At 39.9% G+C, this 23,137-nt stretch overlaps 1 protein-coding gene and 1 pseudogene across 2 annotated transcripts in view; both read right to left on the bottom strand.

Annotated features, from left to right (window-relative positions):
- The window catches only part of LOC111170872 (leucine-rich repeat-containing protein 37A3-like), a 44,929-nt gene extending 39,696 nt beyond the window's left edge, over positions 1-5,233 (bottom strand). The window contains exon 1 of the mRNA XM_089901358.1: positions 624-5,233. The gene's annotated coding sequence lies outside the window, so the exon portion shown is untranslated. The remainder of the gene's footprint in view (positions 1-623) is intronic.
- A 6,537-nt stretch (positions 5,234-11,770) lies between these two features.
- LOC111171381 (RAD52 motif-containing protein 1-like) lies at positions 11,771-21,963 on the bottom strand (annotated as a pseudogene). The gene is made up of 6 exons (XR_016389085.1): positions 21,182-21,963; positions 20,622-20,801; positions 17,469-17,591; positions 16,703-16,778; positions 15,613-15,748; positions 11,771-12,539 (listed from the first exon to the last, which is right to left on the bottom strand). The product of XR_016389085.1 is annotated as an RAD52 motif-containing protein 1-like (transcript).
- Positions 21,964-23,137: the final 1,174 nt, after the last annotated feature.

Here is a 23,137-nt window from a genome sequence, read left to right as displayed (position 1 = left end):
CTACAAGAAAAGACACAAGCCAAAGAAGAAGAAAAATATATATTCTTTCAGAACAGTTATCGTTTGGCAATAAATCTAATTTACATATGATGAAACATAACATCACTATTCCCCCACACACTAATGAAATCTCACTGTGGAAGATATTATGATTTATACTTTCACGATTTTATATGTGGTGCATTAGAAATGAAATAGTAAATGCTCATTAAATGCTTGTGTTAAGTGATCTTTATTTCTCTAGAAAGGCAGCACTATTGACATTTTGGGCTGGATGATTCTTTGCTATGGGAGGCTCTCCTGTACTGTTGGATGTTTAGTAGCATCTGTGGCCTCTGTCCACTAGATGCCAGGAGCACATACAGTTCTGACAAGGAAAAATGTCTCCAGACACTACCAAATGTCACCTGCGTGCAAAATCACCCTGGTTGAGAACCACTGCTCTACAATGATTCACTCTGATCCGTGTAATAACTCTCACACTAAGCTTTGCTGGAGACAAAAAGGATTTGCTACAAAATGTTAGTAGGAATTTTAATCACATTTCAAAATGAGTAACTAATTTTATAAAAATTAAGCTTTATGAAAATTCCAAATATAATGAAGTTATAGTTGTAACTTACATAAACTGCAAAAAAGGTAGTGGTTCAAATGTACGTCTTTCGAAAGACTGTATTTTATTGCAGGATAAATCTCTAGGAAAAGGAAAAGGAAAATATTGACTCAATTAGCTATCAGATATCTAATTAGTAGGAATCATTAGTAGAGTTTAGCATGATAATAATAAATAAGAAGCTTTGGTCTAAACTCCAAACCTTAGGAATTATTATTTGAACCTTCCAGAGCCCCTAACCCTGCCTTCACCTCTCTTAAGAGTCTCACCTTCAGGATCTTCATAAATTAAATATACAACTACAGATCTTGATAGATTTTGGAGGTAATCTTTCCTGAGAGCAGAAGCATTGATTAGATTCCACCTTTTGTGGTCACATCAAATTCTAGATTATGAGCTCAAAGTTTTTATCTCTATATATCATTATAATTTCTAATATTCAAAGGAATATTCTTATATTTACACACTTCCCAGTATAGTTCTGTTTTTCTAGGCCAATTCATTACCAGAAGAAATAAAAGATACCCTTTCACACAACTTGAAAGGAAGTTACTCCTCTCATTAATATGTAACTTTAATTCAGTATTACACTTTCTATCATATTGACTTTTATTTGAAAATACCTACTCTTGACTATAGCTGACTATGTTATTTCCATTGATTCCAGCTTAGTCTCTCATTTCACCTGGATGGGTGTAACTGTCTTCTGACTGGTGTTTCCATCTCTTCGCTCTCTGTTTCTAAGCCATCCTCCACGCGATCCCCAGATTAACTCTCCGGAAGTTGTTCTCAAATACCAGCATCACTTGTGAACTTATTGAAGATACAAATACTCAGCCCTACTGGGGACCTCTTGAATCAGTAACTATGGAGGTGGAGCTTGTGTTTTCGCAAGCCCTCCCAGTGGTTGGTTCTGTTGCAGGCTAAAGCTTGTCCTAAAGCCCTGCTGTGGTACCATGGTAGCTTGGCATATTATCCTTGGCTTGGCCTCCAAAGCCCTAGATGATCTGGCTCTACTCTCCTACTCTTCCCACTTGTACTCTACAGGTACTCAGAGTATTTTCCCTGTGCTTTGCCTTTCTCCCACTCTCCTTCTGCAAGATTACTCTTCCCAAGATGTCTGTCATTGATACCCAATGGCCCTTCGAGGTCCCATTTAAACAGCATTGCTCTAGTAACATCTTCCCTGATCCAATTTGAAGACTTCTTTCCCTCTTTTGTGCTCCAATACCAACTTATAGCTCTCATTGCCCATATTCATTTCTTTCTTTAAATATAGCTATTTTTGCAACCCATTTCCTCTGAGTATAAACTCCTTCAAAGTATGGACTAGATACTGCTTATGTGCATCGTCTATCATGTTTAAAGCCAACGTGTGGACATAAAGCAAACTCAAATATTTATAAAATCAAAATATAGCTGGAGAGTGGATAGAAGGAGGAAATGACTGTTTTAAAAGCAATGTAGTTTTATTACTTCATGGTGCCTCCACAGCACTTTGTCATTATGGTTTGAGTTATATGTTTATTTTCCCTGTGAGATCATGAGTTGCTAAAAGGAAACCTGTCTTACCCGTTGTCGTGTTTACAACACTAGGCATAGGGCTTATTAGCATATTCTTTTTTCGCTTTTTTATTGATTGGCATTGTTTTTTAAGAATGAGAATTCTTATGCTAACGTGAAATAATCAGATTATAAAGTATTTCATAGTAGAAGTAATGAAGGGCCTAGTCCACTGAGCATTTATCTTATTTGTTTTTCTTCAAACTGTGTTTGTAAGGTTTGGAGCCCAGATGGCAGAGAAGAGATTAATATAAAGGTGATTGTCCCTTGAGGCTTGGAAGCTTTGATAATTAAAAGAACTATTTTTAGGGTCATGTGAGGCTCTTTATACCCACTTCCCTTAAGCCTTTTATATTTGCAAGAAGAATCTATTTGCTAAAGAGGATCATTAATTGGCTTAATAAGGATTAATGACATACACAGCTTTGGATGCCATGGACAAAGGACAAAAACTGAGCTTTTATAGCAAAAAACACTGTTATCTCCTTATCCCTAAATAAAAAGAAACACTAGGCAAGCATTTCCTCTTTGATAAAGAAGCTGGAGAGGGAATTCCCTGGCTGTCCAGGGGTTAGGACTCGGCGCTTCCACTCCTGGGGACCTGGGCTCAATCCCTAGTCCAGGAACTAAGATCTCACAAGTCCTGTGGTGTGGCCCAAAAACCAAAACAAACAAACAAAAAACAAGAAAACAAAAGGCTGGAGAGATTTTTGTTAGGGGCATTATTGATATGCTGATTTACTGTAAACATTTCTAAATATACCACTTAACCATCATCTTAAACATTCTTAATATTGGCATCACAATTCCTGCATTGAAATCCTCAACAACAGCTTGTTCTTTTGGTAACTTAATATGTTCTTAACAATACACATTCTTTTTTTAAGATTTTTTTTTTTGATGTGGACCATTTTAAAAGTCTTTATTGAATTTGTTACAATATTGCTTCTTTTTTTTTATGTTTTGGTTTTGTGGCCATGAGGCATGTGGGATCTTAGCTCCCTGATCAGGGATAGAACCTGCACCCCCTGCATTGGAAGGCAAAGTCTTAACCACTGGACCACCAGGGAAGTCCCTTGACAGTACTGTTTATATAATTCATCTGCATAAATATTTAAATGTTAATTCAATTTAGATTAAATTATCAAAGTTATGAGTTAATGGCATTCATACGAATGTAAGGGGTCTATATTTTCTTGTCCTGTAGGTGACAATTTGAGGTTAATTTTAATTCCTCTCATGTCACTATCCAACTTTTTCAAACCTTTGCTGTAAAGGCCAGATAAGTAAATATTTTAGGCTTTGCAGGCCACATACAGTCTCTGTCACTTATTTTTCTTCGTTTCTTTTTTTTCTCATTTACAGCCCTTTCAAAATCACTTTTAACTTATGGGCTGTATAAAAACGGACTGTGGGCCATATTTGATCCATAGGTCATAAACAAAATATAAATACAGATGGAGAGTATATGAACACTTATATAACAATGTTCATATGGGAGTCTATAATTGCTCAGACCTCATTACCACTTTTCCTCTACAACTAAAGGGTATTTTTCTATCTATACCTTGCCTATATAATTAAAAAATTAAAAATGAATCGGAGATATTTAGGGCTAGTGATGGGCTGGGGCCCTACACAGACTTACAGAGCTGTAGAAGTTTATTGCTAGAAGAAATTGAAGAGATTATCTAACTTGAACCCCTTAATTACTTTATAGATAATCTACTTTATAGATAAGAACTCATAAATAAATATGATTAACTTACAAATATCGGAGGGATAGCAAGCCTTCAAATGAGTCTTTATGTAATTCAGTCAAATAATTTTCACTGAGATTTCTGAAAAATGAAAAGGTTATTTCTGGATCAAAATGCAAAATAACTACAACTATATATTACATAGGACTAACTCCTATATGGGAAGGAAAGCTGGGTAATGGTGCCACCTGAACAACCTATTCTTATTTAATTTAGGGATGGTGATTTCTGCTCTGTTTTCATTTATACCTTCTTTTCACATCCTCCTTTGTGTCCATCTCTCTCCATCACGCATGTGTGCTTGCGCGCACGCGCACACACACACACACCACCCACTCTTCCCACCAAATCATATAGTTAATGCCTACTGTCTAGATCACGCAGTCTCTGTTAGAACCCAGCTCTGGGTGGCACCAACGTTGCAGAGCTGCCCTTCCCTCCTCTCTTTCCCCAAACCTTAATGGGAAGTCCCACACAGAACTGTATCAGGGCAAATGAAGCCATCTGAATTTTTCCCCCATTAAAATTTTTTGAAAACTAATATGTGCATAAAATATACATAACTGTTCAATAATTCAATTGAACAACTGTTCAACTGTTTAATAGTTACAAAACAGATCCCCACGTAACACCATTCATGTCAAGAAAGAATCCTGCCAGCATCCCAGAAGCCCCCCGTGTGCCCTTTTCCAGTCACAACCCTCTCTCTGACTTCCTACAGGTAACCACTATCCTGACTTTAATAATAATTTCCTTGCTTTTTAAATGTAGTTTTGCCTTTTCTCTATCAGCCATAAACAACACAGTTAAGTCTTGCTTGTTCTTGAACTTTATATAAGTGGAATCATATTACATGTATTATTTGCCACATTGCTTCTTTCATTCAACATTATTTTATAAAATTAGTTCATTTTTGCCTGTAGTATGTAGTGTTGCATGTCCAACTACATGAGGCTTCTGAGTATTTGAAAGTGGCTAATGTGACTAAGGAGTTCAATTTTTAATTTAATTAACTTTAATTATTCTAAAATTTAAAAAACTGATACTCAATGTAATTATTGGAAAATGTTTATGGTAGCAACAATTTGCATATGTGATATTACTTTTTCAACTGTAAATTTTATGAAATATAAATACCAATCAAGTATTTGTAATAAAATTTAGAAACCAAATTTTGATTTCAAAGAGTTAGTATGGGAAAGAAATGTAGATTCTCTCATTAATTTTTATATCGAGACATGTAGATATGATATTACTTTGGATATTTTTAAGTACTTAGTATGAAAACAACATAGAATATATTAATAATGTATAAAATGAGTACATGTTAAAATGATAATATTTTGGATATAAGGGTTAAGTAAAAGATATTAACATTTATTTCATCTGTTTCATTTTACCTTTATTTTTAAGTGGCTATCAGAAAACTTAAGATTACTTATGTGGCTTCTTGCGTTATGTTTCTGATGAAGTGTATGACTTCTAAGTATGATTATACCACACTTTATTCATTCAACTGTTGGTGTAGACTGAGATTTTTCTAGTTTTTATTTATTAAAAACAGTACTGCTTTGAACATTCTTGTATTTGTATCCTGATACATATTTGTCTGAGTTTGTCTTGGATGTATTAGGGATACAAAATAGTTTCCTAAGAAGTTGTGCTATTTCAAGCTGGCAGGTTGAAACATGTCAGGTCTCCACCCCTTCAACTTCCACCAAAATCGCTAAGAATGATACAAAAGATATAACATAAAATTCACAACCTTAGCTCAATGTGTGGGAGCAGCTCCACAAATGCTCCCCTACCAGAAACGGCCCGGAGCTACCTACAGGGTGATCAGTTGGAATAGTGTGGTAGGAGCAGCCTACAGCACACATCAACCCCACATCTTCCCTCCTTGATCCAGGAAGCAAAAGGTGTCTTCCTCTAGGCAAGAGCAATTGGTGTTAGCAAGGGGGCAAGGTCCCAGAACCCTGGAAGAAAGGTATGCACTCCCTGACTAGCCACCAGAAGGCACCTTCCACCTCTGCCTTATTCTCAGGGGAACCCATTGGGAGTAATAACCCCCAACAGCTCGTTTCACTTCTCCCCTAAAGCTGGGAAACAAACCAGTAGAATCTCAACTACAAAGATGAATTACACTCAGGAATGACCAAACAATGTGACAAAGCCAGCTCCATTAAGGACAGAAAACAAAAACAAACAAAAGAGCTTATAGCCAATGAATCAGAGTTAACGAAGCGCAAGACAACCATAGAACAGCACAATTACTACCCTCAGACAGATGTAAGCAGATAATGCATCCATTAATCAACTCAGGAATATACGAATGAAAAGTGTTAGCAATAATTAAAAAAAACTCAGTATATGAGCAGCAGAAATGACAGTTAAAGAATAAATTAGGAAACTGAGAGATCCAGCCAATGACTTCTCAAGAATGCAGAACGAAGGGAGCAGGAAGGATTCACAGTCAAGCCTGACCCCTTGGTCTGCCCGAGGAATGTTAAGCACTTTGCTTCCGCTGGTCTCACACTAAAGACTAGGAACATGCTGCGGGGAGGAGGGGGTGGGGTTTTGCACCAGTTTCTTATATCTGGTAAGCAGGAAGGCACATAGCCTGTATCCCAAGAGTGGAGTGAGGGAGTGGTAGAGAGAGAGCCAGTACGGAAGAAACTCTATAAGATGTCAAAGGTAGGTTTCTCTTGCCTGGAAGAATTCCCTTCCTTGCAGGTGATATTAACAGTGGTACATCCTTCAGGAGCCTTGGGGATCTGAACACAGGCTATGTTGCCTTGTGAAACTATTTCCACTGAATTCTGCATTTAAAACGTTCTGCTTTTCACTCACAGTGTCTCTTGGTCACATATTTATATTAATTCCATCTCATAGCTTAATTCCAGCTCATAAATTAATTCTTTACTCATAGCTTATGTGAATTAAAATATTACTACCTGGAAACTCTGCAACTCAGTTATTAAGGTGGTTCATATTATACAGAATATAGTCACACACATTTTTAAAAGATCACTAAAACAAAAACACAAAAGACTTCAATTCCCACAAAGAACTCTTGGAGCCCTGAGCATGATTCAAAAACCCTGACCTCAATTTGAAATTCACCATTTTAGGAGGAATCGCAGTGATTGTCAGAATACATGTTAGGGGGAATGGTCAACAGATGGTGCTAAGATTGATTGTTTTCTCACCTCTAAGTCGTGGTTTCATATTTCCATGGAAATGATTCAAAAAGAAAAAAACCAAATCAATATGTCCAGCGACGTGTATGGTAACCCTTTTCATGCCATCAAAGGTAGGAAAAAACTCTACCTCCCCATATCGCATAACAAAACTGTATGTATATACCATAAATGATATACAAACGTCACAGGAAATGATGGTATATGAAAAAAAGCTGCACAAAAGTGGAACTCATATATACTAATTATAACTTTGAAAGTTGACACGGATTCAGTAAGTACTGCAAAGAGATGGGGCCGATCCTCAACTCTTTATGGCACTGTCTTCTCTGATTGGCTGATGCCCATATCACACTGGTTGGAGTTTGAATATCATGGTAGGACAGGGCGTAACCAAACAGTATGTATTTCAAATTAATAGGGTTTCTTTCTGTGAAGTTGTTTGGATGACAGGATGGTAGAAATTTTAAAAACAACAATGGTAAATTCAGCCTAGAAGTAAAGTTTAGACTGAGAATGAGTCAGTCACCAGAAAATTACCCAAAAAGGGGCTTCCAATAAGCAATAACTGAATAACTGAAATAAAATACATTAATCTGTAGAACTTCAAATATCCATTTTGACTGAAGAAAAAAATTTTAAACTATGGGGAATCAGAGTTAAAGCCAGATCTAAAACTTTCTCACACCATGAATATATCAAAACCAGGCATGAAGTTAACATTTAAGAAAGATCCATGTCTAACTTCTGACCAGGGTTCAGGTCTAAGGCAATCTTCTGAATTTCACATTCATTCTTGATTCTGTATTATTGACAATTATCCTTCTCTCCACCTCTGAAACTTCTAGGAAATTGAGAGGGCTCAGGGTTTGTTTGTTTCATTGATTTAACTATATATATAATGCAAACAATAGGCCTTTCTGGAACTGATTTACTCTCCTTCCCCTGCTTTCTTTCTCTCCAAAGTACTTAGCAATGCTTGAAATTAGATCTATCTATTTATTACACTTATATACTTATTTCTATTTATTTGTAAACCCCCTGAGAACTGGGATACTTGGGCTGTTTCATTCTTGGGCCTGTAACCCTAGCATGTAAAACAGTTCGTGGCATATAGTACATACTCGAAAAATATTTATTGAGTGAATTCAGAAAGTGACAAATTATCAACTATCAGATACTTTTATTTAAAACAAATTATCCATTTATCGTCACTCATGAGGATAATTACAGGAAAAGAAATGTCTTTTTTCTCCCCTACATTTGTGACTCAATCTTTTGAGACAAGAATCCTTTGAGAATTTCATAAAAGCAATGGTGTTTTTCCCCAAAAAACTGCACTTTCTTGAACACACGCAAAAGTGTGCACGCAATTTCGACTTGTGGATCATCCTTTTAGGGCAGAGGTCTGTGAATAGAGAGGACTGAATGCAGAGTGCCAAACTTGGATGGGAAATAAAAGTACATCTCAGTTTTCACAAATCTCTAACTAAAACCAGCACTTCCTTCCATTATGAATGTAGGCAACGAACCACAGTAGATCAGCATTATAGTTAATTTGGTCCCCAATAGAAATCACAGGTCACTTCATATCACGTATATGCTGCAGATACCTCAAAATATCATTTATTCTCATCACTACCCTGGAGTTATAATATTTATTAGACCTACCACTATATCTTGTTATTTAAAGTGTTAAGAGAAGCATATTTATTACTATTTCACGAATTTTAAAAATATTCTGAAAACTATTTCAATATAGTTGGTTTCCTTTGTTTTTCTATATATTTTGACTTACTATACATTTTAAAACATTATCCCAAGAACATAAGCTTCTGCAGCTTGCCAAAGAGTTATACACCGGGGAGCAGGAGGGAGGTTAAGAAATTCTGCTTTGGGGAACCACTGACCTCAAGTTAGGAACCTCTGCTTATAAGGTATAAACCTCAAGCTGACTTAGAAATCTTCAAACCTTACCAGATTCATGTTATAGTGTATCATCTCCGAAACACATGCTTTTTAAAAATTAACTTTTAATTTGAATTTATCTTTTAAAAATATGTAATATATATTCACATCTCAAAATTCCAAAAATATGTAGCACACAATTCAAACTTTTTCTCTTACCTCTGTCCCTCAGTCTACCACCCCCCTCCACTCCCAGAGGAAATTAAGTTATCTATTTCTTGTGCCAAATGACTTTCATTTTTCTTACAAGATTGGGAAATTAAATCTCCAAGTTAGGTACTATCATGGGAAATATAAACTACATATAGTGTTTAGGAAATCTGTAAATTAAAAAAAGGGCTTGGTTCTAGCAGTTTTTTCATTACCAATAAGATATCAGACTAAGGGGGCATCTCTTTAAGGGTGGTCATAATACCAGTTTTTAGATTGACTGTTATGTCTTTTATTATTAATTCAGAAGTCATTTATGACGTCTATTCAAGTTGAACTAAGGATATGACCACAGACTGTCATGAAAATTACTTTGAATGTTTTTTTCCCAAAATAACTTATGTATCTAAACTGACTTTTACTACAAATCAATAAAAAAATAGTAACAGAAAAATGGGCAAAGGACAGACAATTCAAGGATAAAATACAAATGTTCAGTAAACATATAAACATATTTAATTTCACAAATAATAAGAAAATTCAAATTCAGACGGGACCCCTTTTATTCATCTGTCAGATTAGCAAAAAAAAAAAAAAAAAAGTGAGAATCTCCAGTGGTGGAAGGGTGTGGGGAAATGAATGTCATCACAGTATGGTGACTGCAGGGTAAGCTGGCACAACTTTTTGAGGGCAAATAAAATTTTATATCTAAATAGTCTTCGCCCCAACAATCCCATTTCTAGATAACTATTCTATAGAAATAAACGACCAGGCTCACAAAAATGCACGTACAAGGATATTCATTGCAGCAATGCAAGTAACAAGAAAACTGGTCATAATCTAAACATCCTTCAATAGGGGCATTATTAAACTGTAACACATTCATACTATGGAATACTATGCAGGAGTTTAAAGGAATGGGGTAACCCTCTATGTACTGGGAAGGAAAGAAATCTAAGACATATCATGAAATGAAGGAATCAAATTTCAGGATGTTAATTATGTAAAAAATGATAAGAAAAACACACAAACCTCTTTTGCTATCTGTAAATATGTATGTACTCAAACGTATGGAAAAGATCTGGAAGGATTAATACTAAACTCAAAGTAGTGGGTGTGGGATTAGGGCAAAAGGAGGGTTTTCACTATACCTCTTATTTCACTGTTATATATTGAGAATACAATCATGTATTACTTGTATAATGGAAAATAAGTTTAAATTGTCTCTTACTGATTTTCAAGAGGTCCTGCCAAATTTAATTTTTTATATAAACACAGAATTTCAATCATTAGGTTGCTTTGGGATATGGAAGGGGAAGTACCTTTGCTCACAGGTATTGACCTCAAAATTCTGGACCAAGAAGGATCTTACAATGCAGTTAGCTTTTTGTATTCATATTTGGGGAGAGTATACTCACAGCTTCTCAGCCCAGCGGTATGCCTTCCATATACTTTCATCAATGTAAGAAACAGAGTTTCCTTGGAAATTTCTGTGAAGAAACACAGTTCATATGCTTGAATAGGTAGGAAAAGAATGTAGAGAATAAGGAAAAGAATCATGGCCACCATGTAGGGAATATTCAAATGCAGAAAAGACCAGCTTTTCAATTCCCACAGCTGCCCAGCTTCCCAGTGTGCACAATTAATAAAAACATACTGTGAGGCCACTGGCACAAACAATGAGGCATCTCCTCAGAACCTGAACTTCCTATCTGTCCAAATTCTTGGATACATAATGCCAATTACTTTTTATCCAAAATCACTTATGTGTCTAAAATGACTCCTACAAATCAATGAGAAAAATGGCAAACATTTATCAATATCAGCAAATAAATATTAAGAAATCCTATGGCAGGCAACACCAAAGCTTTGGCTCAGTGCCCTCAGAATCTCTCCAGGCGTTAGAAGGATACGGGCAAGGCAATTAGAAATTAGAGGGACTAATACGAAAATATCTCTTAAACATATTGCCTAGGGAAAAGCACAAGTCACTGAACAAGGAGTAAAGTTATTACCTCATTAGGGGAACAAAATGCAAAGGAAAGAGATCGGAAGGAAGGACACACATCAAAACAGTAAGAGGAGTTACCTTATTGGTGGTAGGGAAGGTGGGGTGCAATTTCACATTTTATCCTATATACTTCTGTGACATTTCTTTTTTTAAACAGTGAGAATGTATCCATGAATTAGACATGTTTAAAAGAAGCTGTTAAATGCCTGAGGTTCAGTTTGAACCACTAACTCAGTGGATGACTGAATCTTTGCCTTTACCTTTGTCCTCTTCCCTCAGCAACAATGGAACTATTCAGTTTATATGCACATTTTTCACGGGAGTCAGAAATAAGTCAAAACGGATACCTCTCTGCCCATCTGCCTGAGGGACATTTCCACTCAAACAGAGCCTTCTGGTTGCTTTATGCTCACCAATAAAAGATGCCTAAGACTGAACTCATCTCCCTCAAACTGACTCTGCTTCCCAACTGCTGTATTTCCACGTTATACCATCATCATTCTGCCCAAGCCTCTGTCAGCCGCGGGGGGTTGGGGGTCACCTGGACGGGGCCCAGGGCCCACTCCGGAGGCTGAACTGCCTGGACTAGAAGCCACAGTCGTTGCCATGTGAGGAGGAGCCGTGGGGCGCAGCCGTGACACAGAGGCGCAGCCACGACATGACATGCGGCGGCTCCCAGACGCAGCGGCCCGGGCCAGTGAGTAGCCGGAGCCACATCCTCCTTCAGAGCCGAACCGAACCGTTATGCCAGCGCCGCGACGCGAGGGCTCACCGTTAACAACCGCGCGCCCCTCCCATGCCTAACGGCCCACCCGTTATTTACGACATCTGGAGTTACGCCACCTTTATTAGGCTCGTGCGGAGATCCAATCCGCGCCACCAGAGTGGGCCTTTTGCCCAGAGTCCCCAGGGCGCAAGCCATCCTTCCCCTTGCAAAGGCGACAGTTACCTCCTGCCGGGCCCTCCCTGGCCCCAAACAATGAGGCGGGATTTGGGCTGCAGACCCGAGTGGCCCCAAACTCCAGCAGCCCAGAGGCCGAGGGGGATTGGAAAGGATGCAGAGCTTCCCGAGGAAACCACAGGACGTGGCATTCTGGGAAATTCAAAAGTGCTAATCCAGTTTTGGCAATCTGAACTCTTCCTCCTCACAGCTTAAGTCTGAGAGAGATTCTTCCTCCCTTTGGCCACACGGCTGAGAAGAAAAGTAGCTGACCAGCAAAATGAGCACCAGTTCGGCTGTCGGGAGGCGAACACTCCTTACAATTATTCGAAAATGTTACCATTTCCTCCAAACTCTCAGTATTCACGTCTCATTATTCATTCACCACTCTGTTATTAGGGGTTACCACTGAATCAGTGATGATTCCAGAACTTCTGTAGGAGGGCTTTGGGACAGGTGAGCAATTCATTCTGGGAAAGAGAGTCTAAAACCAAGTGAATGGCCCTTTACATTAGCATGGGCAAACTTCCCACATCCCACCTTGTCTCAACAGAGCCATTAATCTAGAAAAAACTACAGTGTCACTTTTCAGAGGTCTACCCTGTGTGCACACATGGAGAAGACACTTAGAATGTTAAAGTCAGCATGTTAAGTAATTTTCTTGAAATACTGTAACTAGCACCCAGTTTACTTTCTTCACAGGCCTTTTCATAATCTATTTAATTTTAGTCCTTTTTAATTGTCTGGTACACCTTTAACACCTAAACTCCAAGAGAGAAGGAGCGTCATCTTATTTCCAGTGCCTAGCACATAATGGTTTCTAAATGGAACTGATTCCAAGATTGGCTTCATTTAGGAATGGATCTGTTGTTATAATCAGGTTTCTGAAATCTTCAGTATCAATACGGAATCCCTTCCTCTCACATTTCACAGGAAGCTAGACTTCTGAAAGCCCAAACATGGATACGTCTGAAGTTTCCTTGACTGATATAAATTGAATTAAAATAATTATTTTGTACAGGAAAAACTTTCAAAATTTTTACATTTTTCAGAACATAACCACCTTTTCGTTCTCTACTTTCTTCCCTTCAAAACAAACTTTCCAACATTGGGATGAGTTAAATCATCAGATATCTAGCCCGAAAATAAGCTCTCAATGACATGAAACAAATTTTTTGCTCCTTTTTAATAAAAATCCTATATGCAGTACATTAATGTTTTCTTTTAGAAATTACGTTGACAACTTAATCCCTAATTCGAGGCATCCATATAATTGGTTTACAGAAAGGTTCTTCGGCAAAATATTTAACACAAGATATATATGAGATGCTGAGATCTGGGTAATATACCTTACTTGAAAGGCATGAATAGTTTTTAAACACTGTAGCATAATCACACTTAAGGCCATAGTTACTTTATTCCGAAATCCCTGCAATTATATTTGAGGGGAGTTCTAAAAGACCTGTGTCTTCTCCTGTGTCCACAACTATAGACATACACTGATGGCCCTCAATCCTGCTCTCCAAACTTCAAATAAGGGGCCAGAGACAAGGCTCGGGACTTGGAAAAGTCCTAGAAATTCCCTGCCTGAAAAGCAGTTTCACAGTTTCACCTTTTCCTAAGGATGACAGAGCTGAGTAGACATGCCAAAGTCTTCCAAATCCTGCTGGGTGTTTTGAATTACGGCTACACTGGCTGTGTACCCCTTGAGTTTTTATCTCCACATACTTGAATGAAATCCTGTAGTTCCTCTTCGGTTCTAGCATCTGTGACCTCTTCACAGGGTCTATATGTCAAAGCTACTTTACCACTTTCTGAAAGAAAGCTAACAAGGATCAATTCACAAGGTTTCTTGTTCTAAAACTTCCTGTATACAATGGTAGCACCCAATAATTAGACATTCTTTTGATTTCTAAAAGAAGAAAAGAAGACCATTTTCCTAGAAGTTCCCTCATCTGACACTTCCGCTTTTATCATAATTACTTGTGAAAAAATACATAACAAGTATCAACTTTGGTTCAAAAACCTTTATGATCTTAGTAATAAGAACTAAGGAATAATGACATAGGAATTAAAAGCTGTGGAAACAAAAATGTTCAATCACAATACAATGAAATAGGAAGGCATTAGGTGAGGGTCAAAATGAGTTCAAACCTGGGATAGATACCACTGGACTATAATAGATACTTCATGTTAGAAGCAAGGCAAGTGCCTATTTCTTGGGACCAAAATTCTACCAGATACAGTGAACAAAGCTTTGGAGACAGAGAGAGAGAGAGCATTTGAACACTCTACTGGCAGAAACTGGCCCATGTACCCTTTGGACAATACAGCTTTCCTCAAGGCAAGCTAGAGCCACCAGGCTTTTTGGTCTAAGGAGTTTTGAGTACATATAAGGAATACCTTGGCATATTAGGGACAAACAATCCAGACATTTAGTTTGGTTCTTAAAGGTTGTTACCCAGAGTTGACAGCTGGTGGAGATTCAGCCTGATGACCAGGGAAGTCAAACTTCACTGGAAGGACTGCCAAGCCTGGAAGGCCAAGACCAATGCAGGGTCAACTCTTACAAATAAGCTCTCTGACACCTTAGCTAGGATTTCTCAGTCTCTAAGCCTGCAGGGCTGTGAAGCAGGGGAGCAATTCTGTTCTGGGAATCTACTAATCATAAAGTTTCCTTCGGGCATAGCCTGCGACATTCTCACCGCTGTATAACTCGATAGGGAACACAATCAACGCTATTCAGTAGCATGACCACTTTCAAGGATCACAAAAACATAGCCGATTATAAGAATCATATTCAACCAATATATCAGAAATGAAAACTGAAATTAAACTGATTCCAAAAACATAATCTCATAAACTTTTCAACAAGAAAACAACGATAATAATAATAGTCCATATATTTTGTCTGCTTACTAGGTTTCAGGCATAGTTCTAAGCTTTTTACATTCATCATCTCATTTACTCTTACAATATCCCCCATTAGGTGGTAAGCTGAATTACTAACCCTATTTGCAGATAAAGAAATTGCAGCTTAGAGATATTAAATACCTTCAAATGTCTCTGGCTAGAAAAACCTAAAATTGCAACAACAACAACAAAATCTAAGAGACAAAGTTAGGACTCAAACACAGGTGTGCAGGGCTTATAATCACTACAGTACTCTGATAAGCAAGCAATTGAGGAAGAGCTGGATCAAACACTTTCTGTATGAACTGAGGCAAGTCATTCTACATCTAAACACTGGGGACAATAATATTTCCTGCCGTTTTTCTCATAAATGCCACAAAGAACAAATTTAAGACTGCTGCTGTGAAAGCATCTGGTGAATGAAAGAATAGGTAATGTTTTAGATAACCATTATTTTCATCCAATTAACTTTTCAAATAAGTTTATTTGCTCACTGAAACTGAAGTACTTCAAGGACAATAAGAATGGTCTTACCTAAAACCACAATCAGCAGTTTCTGGAATGCATCTGTCAGAGCCTTCTGAATAGCAAGCGTCTGGGTTACCTTCCTTTTCAGAAGGAATAATGACCCTAAATCCAACCAAAACAGATGAATTTAAAATGCTGAATAACTGATTTCTAGGTAATGTGTTTAAAACTAAAAATGCATCTGTGATTCTTAGATCATTACCTTAGTGATCAAGGGCAGGCACTACAGTGGGGAGCGGTTGAATGACTCTGCTGTAGGTATACCCTGGCTTGGCACATTTTTACTGCTCAGATCTATTCTGGAAGTTCCTAAAATACTCAATGGGAAATGCAAACCAAGAACGTGGCACAAATCTCATATTACTCACAGATTTCAAGTGGACAAGCTGAGGCTACACTGCTATAGACCCTGCTCTCCTGAGCGTGAAGGGCTGGATTCATACAGTGAGACAGATTTGGTGGTGGTGCAGATGATCTGGCCTCTCCTCAACCATCACCCACTCAGGTGGATGGTGGAGCCTCCTCCAGTCCGTTCGCTAACAGCCCCGCCTCTGACTTAAAACCCTAAGCCCAAGTGCCATGGATTCTAGGAAAAAACTCAGTACCAATCGGATTCCCCGTTGTAGGGATCTACATTTACTTTTTCCGCTCAGGCCCTTCTATAGGAGGCAAAGGACTGAACATTTACACAAGAGTTTATTTCAATCTTTAGACAATGATTTTGTTGGGATAACTGAATGCCAGAAGACATCCGTATTTGAAGGACTATTTTAGCATATCACAAATTATTAACCAAAAAAAACACAAAAACTAACTAATTTTCCCTCCTCCTAAGCTTCTTGGCAGGCAGTCAGTTCTAAAATTCTAAAGTTTAAGGTGCTGTCAGGTATTGCCTAAGATAAAAACCTACATTGTCAGGCAGAAAAATTCTGCCCAGGGCTTTACTTGCTTAGCTATGGTGATGATGTATCTGAAAAGTTGAGTTTCAGAAAGAAAGGAAAAAAGAGAAATCCCACTCCCTCACCTCCCCATACACACACATATTGGAAAACAGACCTTCCTCCAACTTATCCAAAGGTTCCTCAGCCATGCCAACTTCGGGACTCCTGCACTCGTGGAAGGGCAACACCACCTGTAAAGCACAAAACAACTTCAGGCTTTGCTTCTGAAGTGGTGTCACAATATCTTCCTTTTCCCTTTCTTCAAGGTTAGAAAGATCCTGAAGCTGTCAGGATTTTGAATTAAAGGCTAGACTTCAAAATATTCTGTTGTGGGCTTCCCTGGTGGCGCAGTGGTTGAGAGTCCACCTGATGATGCAGGGGACACGGGTTCGTGCCCCGGTCCGGGAAGATCCCACATGTTGCGGAGCGGCTGGGCCCGTGAGCCATGGCCGCTGAGCCTGCGCATCCGGAGCCTGTGCTCCGCAACGGGAGAGGCCACAACAGTGAGAGGCCCGCGTACCACAAAAAAAAAAAAAAAAAAAAATTCTGTTGTTAGAAATAAAAACTTAACTCCAGCAATCCCAGGTAATAGTTTAGGTATGCCATAGCTTCAAAATCAAGTGAGACTTGCAAATGAATGATTAGATATGGTCAAATATTTTTTATTATATACCATACAAATACTGGAGAAAATTATGGACACCACCGTCCATATCATTGAGATTATCACTATTTCTAGGTGGCAGGCCAATGCTCAGATACTTCCATGTGGAAGCCTCTCACATCTCCTCCCCATAGCCCTGTTCTATTCTTCTCTCTAAAGTCTAGGAATTCAATGTTGAAAGGAGTCTCGTTAGTCAAAGAAAGTCTACAGAGTTTACCTTGATGATCCTTTATGACCACCCATTGAAACCAAAGTAGTAATTTGCCAATTCTTGGCATCTGGAGCTGTTTAGGGCAGGCGTATTATGTTGAACCGCCTTATGTCCGGTGCCGAGACGAACCTAAAGACATAAAAGACCTAAAAATATCACAACCGTACATAGAGACTTATTTTGGATATACCTGAGATTTATCAATACCAATTTCATAGAGGGGCTGTGAAGATTAAGTAGCACATTTTAAGCAATGAGTTCACAGTGAGCCCTAAATAAATGTTATTTATTATTTTTAGGTCAGTACTTTTCTGCATCATTTCCAGGGCCCCTGATTAACTGGAAGGTTCCCTGACCTCTGGTGGTGAAAGTGATGATGAAAGCAACCAAGGAAGCCCAGCAGAAGCCTATTATGGGGCTTGAGGTAAGCAAAGGAAGTGAACGGTTTTAGTCGTCTCATCCTGTAGCTCCTGCTTGAGAATATGAGCTGAAGAGGAGATAAGATGGACCTGCCACTGAATTAGGACCTTAATCTGTAGCACCCCCTCCCCAAGTTACTAACCCTTGTTAGAAGACGAATACGTATACCTCTCTAAATGTAAATAAAGCAACCAAAAGAATTAGAGGTTCATCTGCATTAACAAGCTTCTTTGAGAGTGCCAATATTTCCAGTCTTAACTCTCTCAATAACTTACATATTACTGTGGAGTTTTTACATCACTAGTTCTTTCTTAAATGTCTATTTCCGTTTTCAACAGCGTGTAGTATATAAATACAGTCATAAAAATTCAAATACAAATAAAGTCAAAGAATTGTTAATTCTTTGATTTGTTTGTGCATCTTCCCCGTCACTAGTTTATGAGCTCCTTAAGTGCTTGAAGGAACCGTATATTATTCTTTCCTTGTTACCAGAAACAAGCATAGGTCTTGGCATATAATAAGGGAGTGATGGTCTGTTGACTGAGTGAATGAATGAGTACATTAAGAAAATGAAATTATTTTCTCCAACTGAAGCTGCCTGCTGGGAAGGAGAAATGAAGACTACTTTTTAAATGTTGTGTCACATGGGAGGCTAGGCCCTGTACAGTGAGTCATAATAGAGCTGTCCTGGACAATTAGGAAGCTTCAGAAGAGCTCTGAGCCCCTGGGTAGTAGAGACAGTTGACATCTGGGATAACCTTGCCACAGTTCTTGTTGGCAAACATATCCCTTCGTGCTACTGAGAAAAACTCAGATACATTAGGCCTTTCCTTCATTTTATTTTAAGATGTTATTATCTTTTCTGTATTTATAAAAAATACAAGGGAAAAATGATAAGAAGTATGTATAACTGCCAATGAATAAAAGAACTCATAATTGGAACTTCCCTGCTGGTGCAGTGGTTGACTCCATGCTCCCAATGCAGGCGGCCTTGGTTCAATCCCTGGTCAGTGAACTATGTCTCACATGCATGCTGCAACTGAGAGTTCGCACACCACAGTTAAGGAGACCGTGAGCCACAACTAAGGAGCCTGCCTGCTGCAACTAAGACCCGGTGCAACCAAATAAATAAATAAATAAAATTTAAAAAGAACGCATAATTAAAGTAGGTAACAATTTCGGGCGTGTGGGCAGTAAACTAAGGCTCTGCATTAAATAAGGAAACCTAATACGAATGCCCTTTCCTCTCAACTCTATAGTGACATGTAGAACATTCTATCAGTGCCGAGCTTTATGCTGTGAAAATCTCAGAACCTAAGCTTATGGAATGGTCTTCATGTCCAATATAAGAAAAGAACTCATTACTCACAACTGACACCAAGTAACTGTTTCATAATCTTTCCAGGACCATCTGTAATATCTGAGTGGTTATGTGAAATGGTCGCAGGGTCTGCAAACAAAAGAATGCCTGACACAAAACCATTTCAATCCCAGGGAGTACAGCCAGGATTGAAGAGGGTGGTAAACAGGGTACAGAAGTGGGAGGTAGTGTACCTGGAGTCACATCTGAGGAGAGTTCTCAGATTCAATAAAGGTGAAATCAGTGAGTAAAGAAATATGGGTGAGAATAGGCAGCAAGGTCAGTAGGAAGTAGCCAGAGCGAGAAGCCAATCAGAGAAGACACACAATTATAAAGGGAAAGGTCTGGAAATCTAAGCCTCACTCACTTATTCAGAGGAATTGAAAAGGTCCTTGAAAAAGGAATGGTGGCTGAATGGAGGCACATAATGAAATGTTAATTCTGGGGAAGTAAAATTGGATGGCATGTTAATATGGAATAAGGTTTCTACAATGCATGAAAGAATATTTTAACCATTTTCTGGAATGTGAAGGGAGCTCTGAATAGGCAGTTTGAGAGTGGTGATGAAGCCTCCTTTATGTTACATCTGACAAAAGTTCCTCAAGCTCTGGACTTCCCTGGCGGCACGGTGGTTAAGAGGCCGCCTGCCAATGCAGGGGACACGGGTTCGATCCCTCGTCCAGGAAGATCCCACATGCCGCAGAGCAACTAAGCCCGTAAGCCACAACTACTAAAGCCTGCGTGCCTAGAACCCGTGCTCCACAACAAGAGAAGCCATCGCGATGAGAAGCCCACACACCACAAGGAAGAGGAATCCCCGCTCGCCGCAACTAGAGAAACCCAGCGCGCAGCAACAAGACCCAACGCAGCCATAAATTAATTAATTAATTAATGAAAAACGTTTGTCAACCTCACACATTTGAAATCCACATAAAAGTAAATATAAGGAAGACTCTTGTGAAGATTTCTTAAATTAAGGGGCAGCATAAAATGACATGGGGTTTAACATCAGTTAACTTTGGGTTTGGCCTCTAGTTTCTACATGTACTGTCATGAACCTTAAGTAAGTCACTTAACCATCCTGAGTTCGAGTTTCTTCATCTAAAAAAAAGAAAGAAAGATCTGGGGAACTGGGGGATCAGTGGAGCAGTGAATCTGAGAGCATTCTGTACACCACAGTGCTGTACAAATGCTGGCCTTTCCCCCCGCCCCCGCCTCCCGCTGGGATCTTAGTTCCCAGACCAGGGATTGAACCCGCGCCCTCAGCAGTGAAAGTGCAGAGTCCTAACACTGGACCGCCAGGGAATTCCCGATGGCCTATTAGTTTTAAATTCAGCACTTCATCCCAGTAGAGCGAGGAATTCCACATTTGGACCCACCTTCACTGGAGATGTCTGAAAAAGCTGCTTCTGGTCGCATGCCTTTTGGGCTCTGTGGGCATCCCCTGCTGAATAAAACTTGATGATGCCACAGAACCCAGGACCGGCCACTGCTGCGTTTGGGAAGACTCGGACCGAATACAGAAGGCCAAACTGGGAGAAGACTGTGAACAGAGAATGCTGTAGGGTGGTCCCATGCTAAGTAAGTGCAGGAGATTTCACGCCCAGGATAACAAACCGCCCGTTCCCTTATATTCCCCCAGCCCTTCGCCACAGGCAACTGTGGTGAGCCTGCAACTCCAAACACTTCTCATTTTATGAACAAGTTTCCCTCTGAAATCCTAAGCTTCGAGAAGCATTAGGAGGCAATGCCGTCTGTTGGGAACTATCTCTCAAAAATCTCTGGGGCCGAGCTGACTGCTCAGGTCGGCTCTAGAACTAAGATTCCTCTCAGCGGAGACCACAGGCAGATGAGGTGCTGAAGCAGTACCCCGGGCCGCCCAGTTACTGGGGCGCGCGGCGGCTTCCTCCACCCCTCCCTCCGCCCCGGCTCGGCTCACTTGCAAGGCCTCGGCCGTGGGTCCAGAGCTCAGCTCCCACACCAGCAAGGTTTTGTCTCCCGCGACGGGAACCGCAAAAGTTACCAACTCCACCATTCGACCGTTACCGCGTGTGCGCGACTCGGAGCGCAAGCGGACTGCGCCTGCGCACGCGCGCCCGCGCCCGCGCCCGCGCTTTTTAAAAATGGGAGCCCGAGGGGCGGAGCCACCTGGTTGGGAGTGGGACAGGGGCGGTGCTCGGACCTCTCCCTCGCCCCTCCCACTCCGGGCTTGTCTCTGCCTCTAGTTCCCCTTCCGCAACCCGCGCGCCCAGAAGTTTTGGAGTTTAGCGTTTCTATTCAAGTGTATTTTTAGCGTAGAGTCCAAAGTGTGAGTTTACAGGATCGAATGGTGCGGACATCTTTACAGCAGCTGGCTTCATCTTCAAAGTTCCAGAGGAGACTAGAGTACTAAGTAGTTAGTGCTAACTATCCACTGAACTTTAAAAACTTAGATTTCCCGACTCTGTGTGAGAAATGACCACCAAAGATGCAATCCTTCGACTTGAGTGTTTGCATGAGACTTAAATATGCAAATCAAGGTATAACATTAAAGCCATCAACCGTCTAGTATGAAATTCTTAAAAAGCTGGTTTCTAGCCCATTTTCCTAAAGTACCCCCAAATCACCGAGCACATTTCTTCATCCCCACCACGACTTTCTCCACCTCAATATATCAGACCCTTATCCCCACCCATTACCTACTTCTGAGCTCTTTTACTTCAAGAATTGCTGACTTTGGAGGAATCACTTGGATCTTGATACTGTTTCAAACCAATAACTATAGATTTATTATCCATATCATTATCCATTGCATTCATTGTATGTATCCATTTATTCATTGTATCCATTATCTGTGTATGGAGAAGATCCATAATCTTCTCCAGATAGATTATGAACACCTCATGAACAATATTTACAGATTTATCATCCTTTTTCTAGTACCTAGCACACTCATACTCTATTAGGTACTCAAATATACTTGGGATTAATCATGACTAAATTAACACATTCTTTGCACAAGGAATGCTTTAATAATTCCAAAAATATAAAAAATTCTTCATCGTGGTCTTCTTGGTTTGCAAATGACAGTCAGGAACCAGGGGCCTGGGCCTGGATAGGAACAAGGAGGAAGTCCTAGAAAACCATTTACTCCTGGGGCGCTGGTCAGTTTTATTTGTAAATGGGAAAGGAAGAAAATAACATGAGGTGGAGGCAAGAGGAAGAAGAAATGAAGAATTCCCAAGTGAGGAGAGGAGTTCTGGAATGACTCCACCACAGGCCTGCTCCCTGTCTCATGCCAGGTGGCATCCTGTCATCCAGTAGGAGAGTGGCCGGCCTGCACAGTGCAACCTCCATTTTACCCTGTGGAGAGAAGGAAGATTGGTTCTTTTTTTTTATTAAGAATCAATTTTATTTATTTTTGGTTGCGTTGGGTCTTCGTTGCTGCACACGGGCTTTCTCTAGTTGCGGCGAGTGGGGGCTACTCTTTGTTGCGGTGTGCGGGCTTCTTATAGCAGTGGCTTCTCTTGTTGCGGAGCACAGGCTCCAGGCGCGTGCGCTCAGTAGTTGTTGCACATGGACTTTGTTGCTCCACGGCATGTGGAATCTTCCCGGACCAGGGCTCGAACCCGTGTCCCCTGCATTAGCAGGCGGATTCTTAACCAATGAGCCACCAGGGAAGCCCAGCAACACTTTTTATAGAAAATGTTGCTGCCAATTATGTAGAGAGGGCCCGTGGCAGCCGTGTTTATGTTGCTTAATTTCTTCCATGCCTGTAGCTGAATGAATGGAGCTGGGACACAGGGTCCAAGCTGAACCCATCAGATCCTCCCTGCCAGGCACTTGGACTGGGACTGAGCCTAGCTAGTCTCTATGGTTGCTTAGGACATTAGCCCATAGATTCAGGGCAGACATA

The sequence above is a fragment of the Delphinapterus leucas genome, chromosome 19, assembly GCF_059928025.1.
Source record: "Delphinapterus leucas isolate spDelLeu-1000000601 "Yukka" chromosome 19, BTC_Dleu_Yukka2, whole genome shotgun sequence".
In the NCBI taxonomy this organism is placed as follows: Eukaryota; Metazoa; Chordata; class Mammalia; order Artiodactyla; family Monodontidae; genus Delphinapterus; species Delphinapterus leucas.
The sequence above is the reverse complement of the archived record's forward strand: the minus strand, read 5'-3'. Positions and strand labels throughout refer to the sequence as shown.